Below are 14,820 nucleotides of genomic sequence, written 5' to 3' on the forward strand. Positions count from 1 at the left end.
TGTTAACTTCCCTCAGGTTTGGCAGCACATCGCCCGCTATAGCTTTTTAATGGCATCTAAGCTATGCTGACATGTTATATTAAGTAGATGTACCTATGTGGATTATACAGCCCTGTGATAAGAAACAATCAGTCTTACATGCACACTTCTGTAAGAAGAGTGGGGTTCATTCTAGGAATGACTTAAAAGCAACTTCCACATGAAGAACTTACAGCTGGGGGTGTTCCCGCACACATTTTATCTTGGTCCTGAAGCATCACAGCCCGGCGCTCAGTAAATGGGTCTGATTCCCTGGGCAAAGTCCAACCGAACTGAGCTGGGGTCTGGAGGAGCAGAGAGCCCGTACTGGCTTGTACAGGACCCTCTTACTGACTGAATAACAGCACACGAGAGCTGCAGAAGGGGCAGATAGCAAAGGGCTGCTATAACCAATGATATTAAATAGAAAGGGGAAAAGTTTGGACACAAAATCAACAACAATATTCCTATTAACTTTATAAATTCTGTTTTCACCTAGATAATTAAGGCCTTAAAAGTGTTTGTGTGACTAAAGGCTTTATTTTCAAAGCTACTGAGGAGTTTGAATGTACCCATTAGTTGTCTAGGGAGATTCCCGGTAGAGTTTTGGCATCTTTTAGATGTGACGTTCAATTTCTGTTATAATAAACATCCCAAGTTTCTGACTTTGTTTCATGTGAAGCCCAACTTGGTACTCACTGGTCCAATATTTACGCATTGCATCTACTGGTTAAAGTAAACTATTGTGAATTATATCCAGCACTTTTGGAGTCAGTTCAAAACGTTTTTTCCTTTATAGCCAGAGAGATCAAGATGCACATGCTCGTTTTCATTGCAAGAGGCATATGGTACCTGGGCATGATCAAATGAACTTCCAGTAAAGTTATTTAAGTTCAAGTGAAGTTCCCTGTGTAACCTTAGCATATAGTTTACTTATATGTGCATTTATTTATGTGGTATTGATCTATAAAAATACCACACAGGACACAGGTCCCAAAATTGCGTCTTGTAACGTATTTCTGGAACAAGGCCAATCATGCTATTTAGTAGTAGTTCAGAGTTCAAAATGCACATTTTACCTTTTCAAAGTTTCTCCAGAAATACTTCCACGAATATATCGGAGGTTCTAAATTCTGAGTTTAACAATGCTGAATGCTTGATTTAACCCCTTTTACACTGTCTCTTCACCACTTGCAATATAGCAAATGAATGAGGCCTAGGGTGCTTCCCTATTAAATGTTAGCTTTGATTACCTTTTGAAAGCAGCTACAGCTGAGATTTGAAAAAAATAACAGAAAAATAAAAATAAAATTGGAGAACTAAGAACAGACATATAATACAAAATTAAGAAAAAAAATACTGAAAAAGGAATGTTTTTTGGAGAAAGAAGACATAAAAGGGAAGTTTTCAGCTTTAAGAAAACGGTAACTTTTTTAATGACTTTTCAAGAAAATATAGAAGTAGATTTTTGCTTATAATTTGTGAAAATAACTGTCATTAGCATACATGACAGTGTGAACGCCTACCAAGCACTGACTCAGCATCCTGTATGTGGGACAGCGTCACACTCCCTTACGCACTGAATGAACGCACCTTCAATCCCTGTATGACCAAAATTACAGCAGCAGATAATTCAAAGACAGAAAAGACATATACTTCAAATGAAAAATTAGAGAAACGTTACAGGAGGTTACAGCGAGTGGTCTGCACATCCTTCACAAGTTAATGCTTGTAGCGGATGATACAATATGCATGAGCAAACTCAGCAGAGGAGCCTTAAGCCCACTCAGGACATGAAGCAACAAAGATAACAAGATGCTCTTTCTGTTAACAAGATACCGTTAAACAAAAAGATTTGTCATGGTAATAAAAAATATAAGCAAAAATAGATACAGCTTCAAAACTGTAGCCAAAATGAGCAATTCTTCTCAAGCAAAACAAGATAAAGGCAGGCTTGTAAGGGAAGACACATACAACGAGCCTAAATAGCAAAGACAACAACAAAATGAAAGAAAATAAGGAGATTAGCTTAGGAAAACAATAGACAAGAAAATAAAACCAGATATAACAACTCTCTTGGGGAAAAGAGTATAAAATCAGAACAAAAGGAAGTGCCTTACCAAGGACAAAAAAATGATGGATGGAGGAAAAAAAAAAAAAGGACTCCAAATGTGGAAATATGAGACAGTTCCAAATAACCACCCAGTCAAAATAATTCCAAGAGGTACTTAAAGAGAAAACGTTATTTTGAAGAAATACATACCAGAACAAAATGTGTCCCTCTCTTGCAAAAGTAGTTAGGCAGTTCCTGTGTCCTTTACCAAACTTTTCTAAGGGGATTTGAATGTACAGCTTTGTTTTCCAGACACTATTATTTGGTCTTGGTTCCCATCAATGTCATTAGTCACAAACGTTTTTGTATTTTTCCCTGCAATGGCATTTTGTGAGTCAGCCAACACAGCGGCCCAGAGATAATTGACAGGCGTCGCTCAGAAAGCACATTCCGGACTCAGAAATAGCAAAGCAGACCACACAGATGAGTGCATGGGCAGGCAGACATTATGTTCTACGCTTTGTAAAGATATTAGAAGAAGATTGACTTAGTATTTAAGAACAGGTCATTTCTTTTTGTCTGAAAGAATTATGAAAGTTGGCTTCCTGATGTGAAAGTCTAATGATCTAAATCTAAAATCTATTGAAATCAATAGGAAAAAATAAGGTAAGTGGCATTTTTTGTGTTGATTTCAGAGACCTGTGAATCACTTTCCAACACATTAATCATAAAGCACAAATAGAAATGAGATTTCTTTGTTGTATTAATATTTTTTATGGAAAGTTATACAAAAGCCAAACAGCAGGCTTAGCAACAACGTAAAGTTAACCTTCCAAAATAATGTCCTCCTCCCTTGTCCTAACCAGATACATGTAAAAAGATGGCTCATAAAATATTAGAGCTGACCAAAAAAATAACTATACTTTGTGCCAACCCTCATTACTTGAGCAAAATTTGGTTTTATTCAATGCTATACCCGAAACATTTTCGTGGAGGAATAGTGTATCCACACACACAGTTTTCAAGAAAATGACCTCAGTTAGCAGTTCAGGAAAGTGCTGTCCTGATGGTTAAATTGGAACAAGACAGAAGAAATGGTTGAAATTCCTTTATTCCATGACTGCTGGGTACCTACCTGCACATGCTTACACGGAGCCGTGCGTGAGAAATGGCTGCTGCAAAGACTGGCAGAGGATCTGCCCTTTCCACCTCTCTGGAGATGGCCCAGCCAGTTATGCTTCTTACACCCCTGCTGTGTGCAAATACCGGGAATATATAGATATTCTTACTGCTGTCTAGAAAGGCAAGAAATTGAAGTATCCAAAACTTCAAGCATTTGCATGAGTTGAATTGAGATTTTAAAAAAAAAGAAAAACCAAACCCAAACCACAAAAAAGGTAGAATTATAAGAGCAGATGATAAGCTTTCTTGAATCTCTCTATAGTTTTCCACAGCAGGCATCTAGTTTCTCCAACGCTTTGTCAAAAAAAGGTATTTTTGCTACCAGAATAACAACATGAAGTACATCTTCGTAAGGATTTTCCCAAAGTATCTTAGAGTAAAGAAAGCTTTCTGGTATTTATTTTCTGTGGATTTCTTACTGGGCCAAGAAATGTTTTCAATTGCTGAAGGCAATGTATATTGTAATAAAACAGACATTTCACCTTTCACAAACATCAGGAGAAAAAGGGCCTGTGGTGGGAATGCTCTGAGCAACCGATGCCAAACTCGACTGCTGCCTCCAGACAGACTATTCCCTCCCAGGACAAAGTGGAAAAGGACTTTCCTTGGATATATTTTTGGTGCCAAATTCCTTTTATAAGCCTAGCACTTTTATTTTTGTGAGGCTGTTTATTCTAAACAGCTGGACAGTCCTAGTTTAAAGGCTTTAGTTTCAGCTGCACAGCCTCTCCTCCTTAGACTCAGGAGCAGGACAGAGGTTTTCCAGCCCCTCTCTGAGGCTCTCTGACATCTGCTCCACAGCTTGAGGCCCTTCAGGTCCTTTCCCATCTCTTTCCGGATAGTAAATGAACCATCTCCTCCCAAACAGATGCATGCAAGAAACAGGGCTGTTTACTTTTGTTCAGCCACTTATTTTTGCAAAAACAATAGCTGAAACATTTTACATTTATAAAAATAAAACACAGATTCACACATAAATCCTATATTTAAGCACCTTGCCTCATATGTAAAATAAATTTCCCAAAAATATTCTGCAGAGCAGGCAAGTGGATTAAAAGTGTTCCCTGATTTGAAGAGAAAGCCCTGGGACTAGAACTGTGTGAATAATTGATTGTTTTGGTTCACTGCCCATTGTGAATTTTAGCAGGTGTTTTGGTGAACATCCCTACCTCTCCAGTTTTGCCTCCTCTTGCAAAAAAAAATCTCTTGTTCTTATAAAGGTTGGTGCAAATGAGAGCATGGTGTTGCTTTGAGTTACTGCAAAGGATGTACAACCCCAAAAGCTGCTGCCGGCATCTTCCTACTCTCACTTCTAAGCTTGAATAACCATCACAGTCTGTTTTTTAATTTTGACTTTCTTATTTGATAAAGGACATAGGTTAAAGAAGACGGATGGTGAACCCTCTACCACCTTACTGAGCTTGTGATGGGGAAGGAGTTGGCAGAAAGGTGGTCCCAGGAAAAGGGCTTGCTGTGAAAGAGGGCTCTGAGGGACACTCCAGCTGCCTCACGCTGATGCAGATAACCCGTACCACTGGCAGCTAGAAGGAGAGGAGGAGAGGTTTTGCTTTAACTGGTAATCCTCGGTTTATAATACAAAAACACAGCTGCTAAGCTAGGTTTTTTGGTGGGTTTTGGTGTGGTTTGGGGTTTTTTTTCCACTAAATGGATATCATTTAACGCGACTTATGGGACGCAGGTTCTGCTTACATCCAACAAATACATCCATTTAAAATTCAGGAGTTATTCAGTCCTCGCACACAGTTCTCCCTTCCCTCTTTGCAAAACAGCAATTTTGTCCTGTGCAAGGACATCTTCCTCTGAGCAATTGCTTCATCCATTCTGAAGGTGGTTAATTTTAACTACCAGATTTGATAAATTACATATTAACTGCTCTTAATGACTAGTGCACAAAATATATACAGAAAACTCACCATCCCTTCTTGGGTTATTGATTGAGTAGGTTCTGTATTTAGTAGATACAGTAGTCCATGAACGTGTGCAGTCCGCTGGGATTGTGACTGTTCTGTTACGTGGTTGAAAAATATATAAATTAAAAAAAGACCAATGCTTCTGAAAGTTGCTCTAGGTCATAAAAAGAAATGCATACTTATCAGAACCAACATCAAGAAAAAGATAGGGAGGAGCTGAGTTATCTTTAGAGTGATAAGAGCAATGGAAAAACATTATCTGCTGAATTTCAAAATGTGCATCAGGCATTCTTCATGCACTGAAAAAGCCCCGGGCTCTCCAAAATATGCTGGGTTTATTCTGTCCCACATTGATCTCAGAGTGAGAGCTAAAATTAGCCACTTTTTTTTTTTTTTTTAATTTAGTTGTTCAGAATCTTTCTCAGTTATGGTGATGAGAATAAGTGTGCAATAATGTGGTGTTTCCATGTTGGCTACTTTTAGGCCCCTGATGGGCACTTCTTTAACCCTACTGCGCAACGGTAGGTAGTGCCATATAGAAGTACGCAAGAACAACATCTCCTGGTCCAGAAAACTCTCTCTCTGCTGTCTTACTGTGGGAGGTCTTGGCAAACAGTCCTGTTTTAATGGTTATCACTGCGATAACCTCAATTCTCTCTTCACCTATTTTTCTATTCCTTCTCCCTCCCTCAGTCTTCTCCTTCCTTCCAGGCTTATCTGTTTTTCCATATTTTCCAGGAACATCTGTATAATCCATCCTAAATGGTTTTTTCTCCAGTTTATTATTTGTGCAGCACCCTGTTTCAGTCAAGTGTCAAACCCCTCCTTATTAGCGACAATTTTGTTGATAGCATTCAGTTCTACTATGTCCTTGCATTGCCCCAAATTACAGCTTCCACCTACAGCAGTCTCTGTAAGTATCTTCATTCCCAACCTCTTTTAAAGGTTGCCTAAAACAAGTAAATGAAAAGCCTGCTGGTTGACCTAATTGGCTACTGTTAGGTTGTCACTCAGCTCCACCTCCCACTAGCCATTAAGCTACAGGGCATCATTTCCTACTAATTAATAGGCTCAATTACAGTATTTGTTATCTGAGCTTCCTTCCACTGCGTTACAACCAAGCGAAAGACACTGACAGACCCAAACACAGACTCTTGGCCAAATCATGATCATCAGTTTAGTTCACTTCATAGCCTCCTCTTGCTTATGGAGATCTGTTTCTCAACATGTGATTTCCTTCCATATGGCTTGCAAAAAACTCGGGGGAGTAGTGCACGCAGAACTGCTTGGTCAAAACATTTGTTACTTCCATCGTGGTGGCCCAAAGCACTGATTCATCATGAAATTAGACAAGCAAGGAAGCAGCCAGCCAAAAAACAAAACTGAAATACAAACAACAGTGGAAGAAACCCTAAAAGACTGTTAAGCAAACTATATTTACGATCTACTTTGATCTTGTTTCTTAATTTTGACGTCCATAAGAGCTAAGTTGCAACCTACATAAAAAATTAATTTGTTATCAATGGTGCTGAGACAACCTTAAAAAAAACCCAACTCCCTGGGTAGAGCTTCTGCTTTGTAAGGGTTATTGAGCACTCTCCTCTTTGCACGTGTAGACTTGATTTGTCTGCCTTCCCTGATGCCCTCTTACCTCCACCTTCAAAAGCCCAAGAGCTGTTGAGGCAGGTCTAAGAATAGGCTGCAATTAAGTCTTGACAATGCTCTATTCACACACAGCTCTTCAGGACAAAGAATAGGCTGCCATGTACCACAAAACCATACTCTCGAGTATTAATTCCTGAGAGGAAATAACTCATCAGTGAATCAGTGTAAGAAAAGGTGCTTATTCTTTGCTGTGGAAACACGTGAAGGGATATGTTACAGAAGAAATTGTTTCACTGGAGAGGCTACAGAGAGCTGGCAAGAGCAGCAGTCTGGTTTGAAGACTGAAGGTAAGCAAACATGAGAAAAATGCCATGTGTTGAAAAAGTCCCATGCAGTAAGGAAAAGACGCCAGCTTCCTGAGTAGCTCTTCTCGGAAGCATTCCCAGATGTTCAGACCATGTACAATTGTTTTGTCTTGAATGCCACTAGCAAAATACACATGAAGCAATTTTCTTAACCCCTAAGTTTTTGCTTTCATGATTAGCCTGTGTCTTTAAAGGGGTGAATTCAAATTACAACAGAGGTGCCCACCAGGCTGGAGCCGCACACCCAGGCTGTGCTCTGTCCACGCAAGTGAAGGACCATCAGCCATCCTGAGGTCTGAAGTACAGGGGCCAGACGGTTGTATTTCTGCAGGTGTATAGACAGACAAGCAGCATTCAGAAAACATATCAGTAAAGCTGAGATTAAATCATGTTAATGGGACTGTGCTAAGCCTCCCGAGAAGGTGAAGCGCTGGGTCCAGGTGGCCAGAGGCTGACCAGCACAGCCTGGAGAGTGGCAGGCCACCATGCTTCTTGATGTGGTGCATTGGCACTCTCCAGTCATCGGGTGGTGGGGAGTAGTTACTGGGGTGGTTTTCCTCTGCTAGAGAGATCATAGCCTCTGTAACATAACAATGTTGGAGACCATCTTTCCAATAAAGAGGCCACTTCGTTGTTCTACTCAGCAAGAAAAAGCACCAGCAGTATGGGATAGACATGTAGTCTGTGGTCTGAGTGTGATGGGAGCAGCAAAAAAACCAAACCAAAACAAAACCCAAACCCCAAAAGACCCCAGCCACCACCAAAATGGGAAAGCAGGCGCCTTTGGGAGGCTTGGTTTTCCCTAAGCACAGGGCTGGCTGGATACACAGACCATGACTGCGTCTAAGCCGGGGCAGGGAGTGCAGGGGGCAAGTTTCTTTATGCCTTTCTCTTAGCTTATGTGCTCATCCCCAACTTGTCAAAAATGAAGGTTGAGGTATAGCTCCTTGTTATGGCTAAGTAACTGTAACGCGCACATGCTCCCTCTGCAGAAAAAAAAGTAAGAAACAGTGTATGAATAACATTAGCCCATTTGTTGCTTTTACCAGAAGCCAACCCCATCTATCCTTTTGTCCACTTACTGTGCAGCTTCAATTTGGTTTTGATCAAGTATTTTCTGTGTCTGCTCTTAGTGCACATTTTAAAACAATTTGCTCTTTTTTTTTTTTTTTTTTACTGTATCATTTAACTCAAAAACTACACGTCAGGAGCAAATGCAGTTGATCACTATGCTTACAGTTTTATGGCAGAAACAAAGTGTTGGGTCAAGGGTATGTCTGCATTAATGGATAGCACAGACTTTAATCCCTGATGACAAATGTATCCGAAATGCTATTCCAATGCATTTGCAAGGATTGCACCGAGAGCATTTGCCTTGAAGATGACAGAAGGAAATGCACATGCACAGACACGCGCTTGCACAACATGCAGTCTGTCTAGCAAGCAGCGTTAATAAACTACATATTAACACAGGTGAATATGGATCAGGGAATGCTAAAATGCCGTATTTGCAACCAGTCTCAACTCATAACACGTAGGTGGCTGCAAAAATCAGGACTGCTGATTTTATTTACACTTCATTCTCTGAAACAAAACCTGTGTGATCAGGAATCACGACACTGTGGAGCTGTGAACAGCCTTATCCCCGGCAGCATAATCTGATGGTTATTACCCTCAGCTTTTTTTCTTTTTGCCTCAACAGCATGAGCTTCACAGGCAGAAGAACTATCACTGAGATAGGTACTGTGTTCGACAAATCCTCACATACTTTCAGTCATCTGTCACACTATGGTATTATTCAGTGTTTCGATGGGCAGTGACTGCATGTGCTATCGCTGCATCCATGACGCAGTTGCCTCTTCTCCAGCTGGAGCTGCTGGGTGCTGCCATCAATTCAAATGAATGATGCTAATGTACACAAGAGCTGGCTAAGTCAATTGGAAGAAAAGAGAATCACTGAAATAATTCAATCTGCATAAAACACCTTTTTCTGGAATGACAATATACCCGCTCGTAGTTAATTATGACATCTTCAGCAATTCCTTCATTGATTTGAAAGAGGGCATCATACATTTGGGGTTCTCGATCAATTGTTCTCCTTTCGGTACATTTAACTGCTGCAGAATGCAGCAGTATTTTGTACAGCTATTTTGTTGTTCACAGAGAAACGGTCCTTGAAAAACACCTCAGACTCCAATTTATTTCAAGTCATTAGAGCAAAATCTTTCAAACGGACAATATGATTTATAAAGTCAGAGAGATACTTCTATGAACTATCTTATGAATTCTAAACCTTCAATATTTGTTATAGCTCTTTATTCATTTGGTCGCTGAAAAGAAAGAAAAAAAGCTCACCGCTGAATAAAGAGAAAAATGATTCTCAGATTTCAAACAATAAGCACATCAAATTAAAAAATCATTTATTTCAGTGCCTCTCATGCTGCTTAGTCACAAACGCACACAATTGTCTAGCCAGGCTTTTCAGCCCGCACACAGCTATTTTGTGTCTTTGAGGCATAAATTGAAAGTGAGCAACTCTGACAGAGAGCTGAGAGGAATACACAAACTCTGAAGTGGATCTAAAACAAACTTCACATTTTTCTTCACGACCCCTTCTCAAACGTATGCACAGTTTGCATTCAGCTACCTTCATACTCTTAGAGACAGCAAAATCTTTACCCATTCCGGTAAACAAAATAAAGGAGCGAGTCCCACGTATATCCAAACAGCTCTATCCCTCTGAAAGCACAGCATCCATCAGCCCAGATATTTTAACGATAGATCCCAGCCACCTAATTGCACTGACACTTCTCTTTCAGCACAAAACTGGAGGAACACAGCTCCCTGCCTCGAAATGTGCCACCTTGCAAAGATAACTATTCAGTCCCACCAGCCCCGAGCTATTGCTGCTGAAGAGATAGCACAGCCCGTTTAACCCTCAGCTAATCTGGCCTTCTACAGGAATCCCTGCTGCTGGGATAGATAATCCCGTAGCACGTAGGGTTTGCAAACGGCCCAAGGACGCCCTATTCTAGAGCCTCAGAGCGAGGGGAAAAACATCACACAAGCTGAGAAGATTAAAGGGTCTTACCACTTCTCACTGTATTACCACTGGTTTCCCTACTGGAGGAGGCAAAATAATACGAAAAAGCAGAAAAAAGGAAAGGATGGAAAGGAATATTAAGCAAAAAACCTATGTAATCTCATCAATACAAGCTCTGCATTCGATACATTGCAGCCAACATTTTCAAACTCCAAACATCTCCAAAATGCTAAACCGTGGCCACCTTCTCTGGGAAAGGGAGCACAGTTACGCGGCATGCTTTGGTACTCGAATTCACGTATTTATTCTGACTCTTTACAGATCCAAATATCCCAACCGCGTCCATATTTCTCCAGAGACCTGCGACAACTTGTTAAGTTGTCACAGACTGACGCTATTCATTCTCCCCCTCCAAGCTCCTGGACAGGTAATATTGCTGCTGCGTGAGTCTAATACCGAATCCAGCTGGTTCTTTGCCGTTTACTTTTTGTTCTTTGCCGTTCATCCTGCTTCCTATTTCTCCCCTCTCCTTTACCAGGCAACTCTTACTCATCCTTTTTCATCCATCCACAGTCGTGACTTTTTCTAGTGTTTTCTATCTAAGCTATTTTAATCTGATCTTTCATGGGACTGCTGGCTCAGAATGATAGCTCACCTTTCAGACCTCATTTATCACGTTACCGTATGGCAGTATTACTTGATTACTGGTAAGGATTCAAATTTTCTCTTTATTATTATAAAAATCTATTATGAACCTCTAGACTCTCCTGCATTGTGCAAATAAAAATAATTATAAAAAGTACCCGCTCTCTTTAATACCAATAATTTGTCATCTACTGAGAATTTTTTCCTAGGTATAATAGTAGTCTGACTAACTCATTAGCTTCATACTAAATACAGCAATTTTGCTGTCTCCTAGCTAAATATTTCTAATATTAATGATACAGTTTAGATAAAATGATTTAAAAAGTTGTACATACAGCCATTTCTGTGTGCTTATGCAATGATAATTAATTATCTTGAAGTTTTTCACTCCAACCTTTCACTTCCAATTATACTTTAATATTTCTGATGATCATTACGTAACAGTTTTCTTCTTAAATTTCATAATCTAGTTTGACATTAAACCACTGTTGACTGGAAGGAAGGAGAAAGGAGATGTGTGCCTGGGAGCCCATTCACCTCTCAGCAGACTGAAGCAGCAAGTTGCAATGCAGAAATAGGTTAAGAGCCTTGCTGCATTCGCAGGGGGTGCCAGGAAAAAAATTATGTGTACTGTTTGCACAACAGCGGTACTTCAGATGCTAACACAGGGAAAAAAAAAAAGGATACAGCTGCACACAAGCACAGGGAAAGTGGTTCCCTGCCGATTGCAAGGGGGCTGGCTGGGATGCACAGCAGCTCCCAGGCAGGGAAGTGCTCTCCGCTGCATCCCCACCCGGCACATCTCACCCTCCGGGCCGCATCAGCAGGGCCAGGAAGTCTATCTTCTCATCTCAAAGCTCTTGCCTTCCTTTGCCGGGCAGAGTTAGAAGCCTCTTGTCCTCCTACACGCGTGAGCTGGCATTGCTTTAGGTCTTCCTCACTTGTCAGCTCCTTGGAGTGCTGAGCTGGGAAAGCACCCGGCACTCTCAACGGCTCTGTCCCTTTTCGGAGAAGTTGTGTGCAAACCCAACGGCAGCAACGCACCTCCTTCTTCATGATACACACAGGCACACTGCAGGTTTTTTAAGATATTGGCTTCATAGTGTAACACTTATAAAACAACTATACGTTATCAAGAAAAACGTATTCTTAAAGATTTTTTTCTCATGGTCTGATTCAAACACAGCTGAAACCAGGGCACTCCTCTTTGCCCTCGCTAAAAACTTGTCAGGAATCTCTGCAGCTCCTCCCTCTTTACTAAAATGGTGTGAGCCCTCCTACCAAAGATGAGAGCGCAGTCTGGAGCTGTTTGCTCACCTGCAGATGGGGTCTGGGACGCAAGCAGGAGTCCCTGGAAATGGTCATCTTTATCTCAGTCAGGAAAAACTGCTTTTACTTCTTTGCAAAAGCTTTATGGCCACGGGCATCATAGAAACAAGAAAAAAAAAGTCTGCAAAATCCTTGACAACCCTTTCTACTAAAAGATAAAGTTTAAAAAAAATTGTATTAATACATTGTGATTAAATTTCCCGAAACGGTCTTAAACCTTACAAACACACCCCCACAAAATTAAAACCTTCAAGAGCAAATAACCATAGACTAAAACTCCAAGCAGTATTTGTCTCCAGTAACTCTCCCACACACATTATCAACAGTTGAACAAGACCAGGACAATTGCACAATATGCAGAAGTTATTCTAGACTTTACTCGGCGCTCAACGGGGATGACTACAGCACTGTGGATTCATTTTGAAAGGTGAAATTCTCTAGCACATTTTGCATATGAAGTAAAATTTAAAAAGCACTAATAAGTGCGGATGATGAGCACTAATCTTAGCCTTCAGCTTCAGTATCACTGGAAATTTTTCCCTCCTGCCTGAACACCACATGTTCAGAATAGATCCAATTTTTCCATCTTTTATTTGCATAGGTAGGGACAGTTTATTCAAGCCAATTATCTCAGCATGATTCATCATCATGATGCTCTAAAATAAAAGCAATCATGCTAGATTGGTCGCAATTAAAAAGGTATTTTTACATTTGGAGAAAAATTACCTGTTGAACTGGCAACTTTTCTCCAGACAAAATCAGGATACCTGTTGAACTGATATGCCACGTTTTTACCTCTCCCTGAAGCTCAAATGCATAGCCCCCTGCTCTATGCTTTCCCTTGGTTAAATATCTGTAAAAATGAAGTGAAAAGCCCTGGTCCATCCACTAAGCCAGTATAAATTTTTATTGACGCATTTTAATCAATAAAGCTACCCCTACATTGCAGTATCACGAAGCGGTGCTCACACACAGCACTGCCAGTGCAGAAACTAAAGGAATCAGGATTCAGGGACCCATAAACCACTCCAGAGAAGAAAAAGGGAACGGCTTTTATCCGACGAGATTTTTCCCAGAGCCTCTCTCAGTCATGCACTTCCAACTGCTAATTAAATATTGCCTAATTGATGCACTCAACCTCTGGCAGATTGGGAGAAGCACGTTTATAGATGGAGACTCAGCTCAGTACTGAAACCTACTTTTATATTTAAGTGTATGACCATTGGTCTCCCCTCTTCCCCATCCGAAACAGCAGGGTGACCCTCTGCATCACACCCTGTGCTCCCATAACTGCATCTTTGTGCCCACCCGTGTATTCAACGGTTGTCCTCTATCCCCTTAGGAAAGCATCTGCTCACCTCTTTAGAATAGGAAGCGTTCAAATCTTGCAGATTTAATCTAAAGACTTAACTAATTTCTACCAACCTCAGATCAGAGCGTATAGAAATAATGATAAAGACAAGTAACTACAGAAATTAAGAACGGCCGCTTCTAGAGCTTGTGGTCATCGTAATACACCTCATTTTTATTCTTAGTGATGGGAGAGGGAATATATAGAATAGAATATTTCAGTTAGAAGGGACCTCAATGATCATCTAGTCCAACTACCTGACCACTTCAGGGCTGACCAAAAGTTAAAGCATGTTGCTAAGGGCATTGTCCAAATGCCTCTTAAACACTGACAGGCTTGGGGCATCAACCACCTCTCCAGGAAGCCTGTTCCAGTGTTTGACCACCTTCTCGGTAAAGAAATGTTTCCTAATGTCCAGTCTAAACCTCCCCGGCGCAGCTTTGAACCATTCCCACGAGTCCTATCACTGGATACCAGGAAGAAGAGTTCAGCTTGTGTGTATATATACATCTGCATATATAAATACATACATATCACGTGCAGCTGCCTGTTGCTACAGACAACCTCTGCATTCTTCACTAAAAAGGCTTTGCAAGCGCCACGTCCAGAGAGGGCCACAAACCTTAAGGCTGTAAACAGAACAAGAAAAATCATTGCTCAAATTCCTCTTTGATTTACAGTGAAAGCAATTTGTAGAGGCACTGGGCAGAAGGAAACGCAGACAGCAGCCTGTACAAACTGAAGCGGGAGCCTCTGACTACAGAGCAGCGGTGCGCAGCTCACCCAGCTATACAAACAGCAGCTTATGTAAAATTTCCTGACTGGCAAACATATTTATAGTCCGGACAATATGCTTCAAATGGGAATTGATGTTCTGGTTACAAAGAAATGAGACTGTCTCTAAACTGAACTACAGCTGCATCATCTTTAAATACCTGAAATGTTCAGCTACTTGATGTTTTTTAAGTGTCACTCCATATTTGATCTTTGCAGAATACGAAACTCATTATTGTTCCCACAGATGATTCACTCTATTCGCTGCTTCTTTAAAAGTCCTGTTTTCTAGCAGAGCCAAAATAACTTTTAAAACAGGATAAAAGCCCAAAATTTGCAGACTGCTGTATCCACACAAAGGAAGATACCGCTCTGGATTGCACACGGGTGCTGCTCCAGCACTGTCCTGACGCAGCACAGCAGGCTGCCGCGTCAGCGAGCATCCCCGGTGCACAGAGCCAGCCAGCCAGCCAAACTGCCGCCGCTGCACATTGCACAAAAACACTTTTCCTGCTAAACAGCAA

Source organism: Gymnogyps californianus, chromosome 10, assembly GCF_018139145.2.
Source record: "Gymnogyps californianus isolate 813 chromosome 10, ASM1813914v2, whole genome shotgun sequence".
Taxonomy (NCBI): Eukaryota; Metazoa; Chordata; class Aves; order Accipitriformes; family Cathartidae; genus Gymnogyps; species Gymnogyps californianus.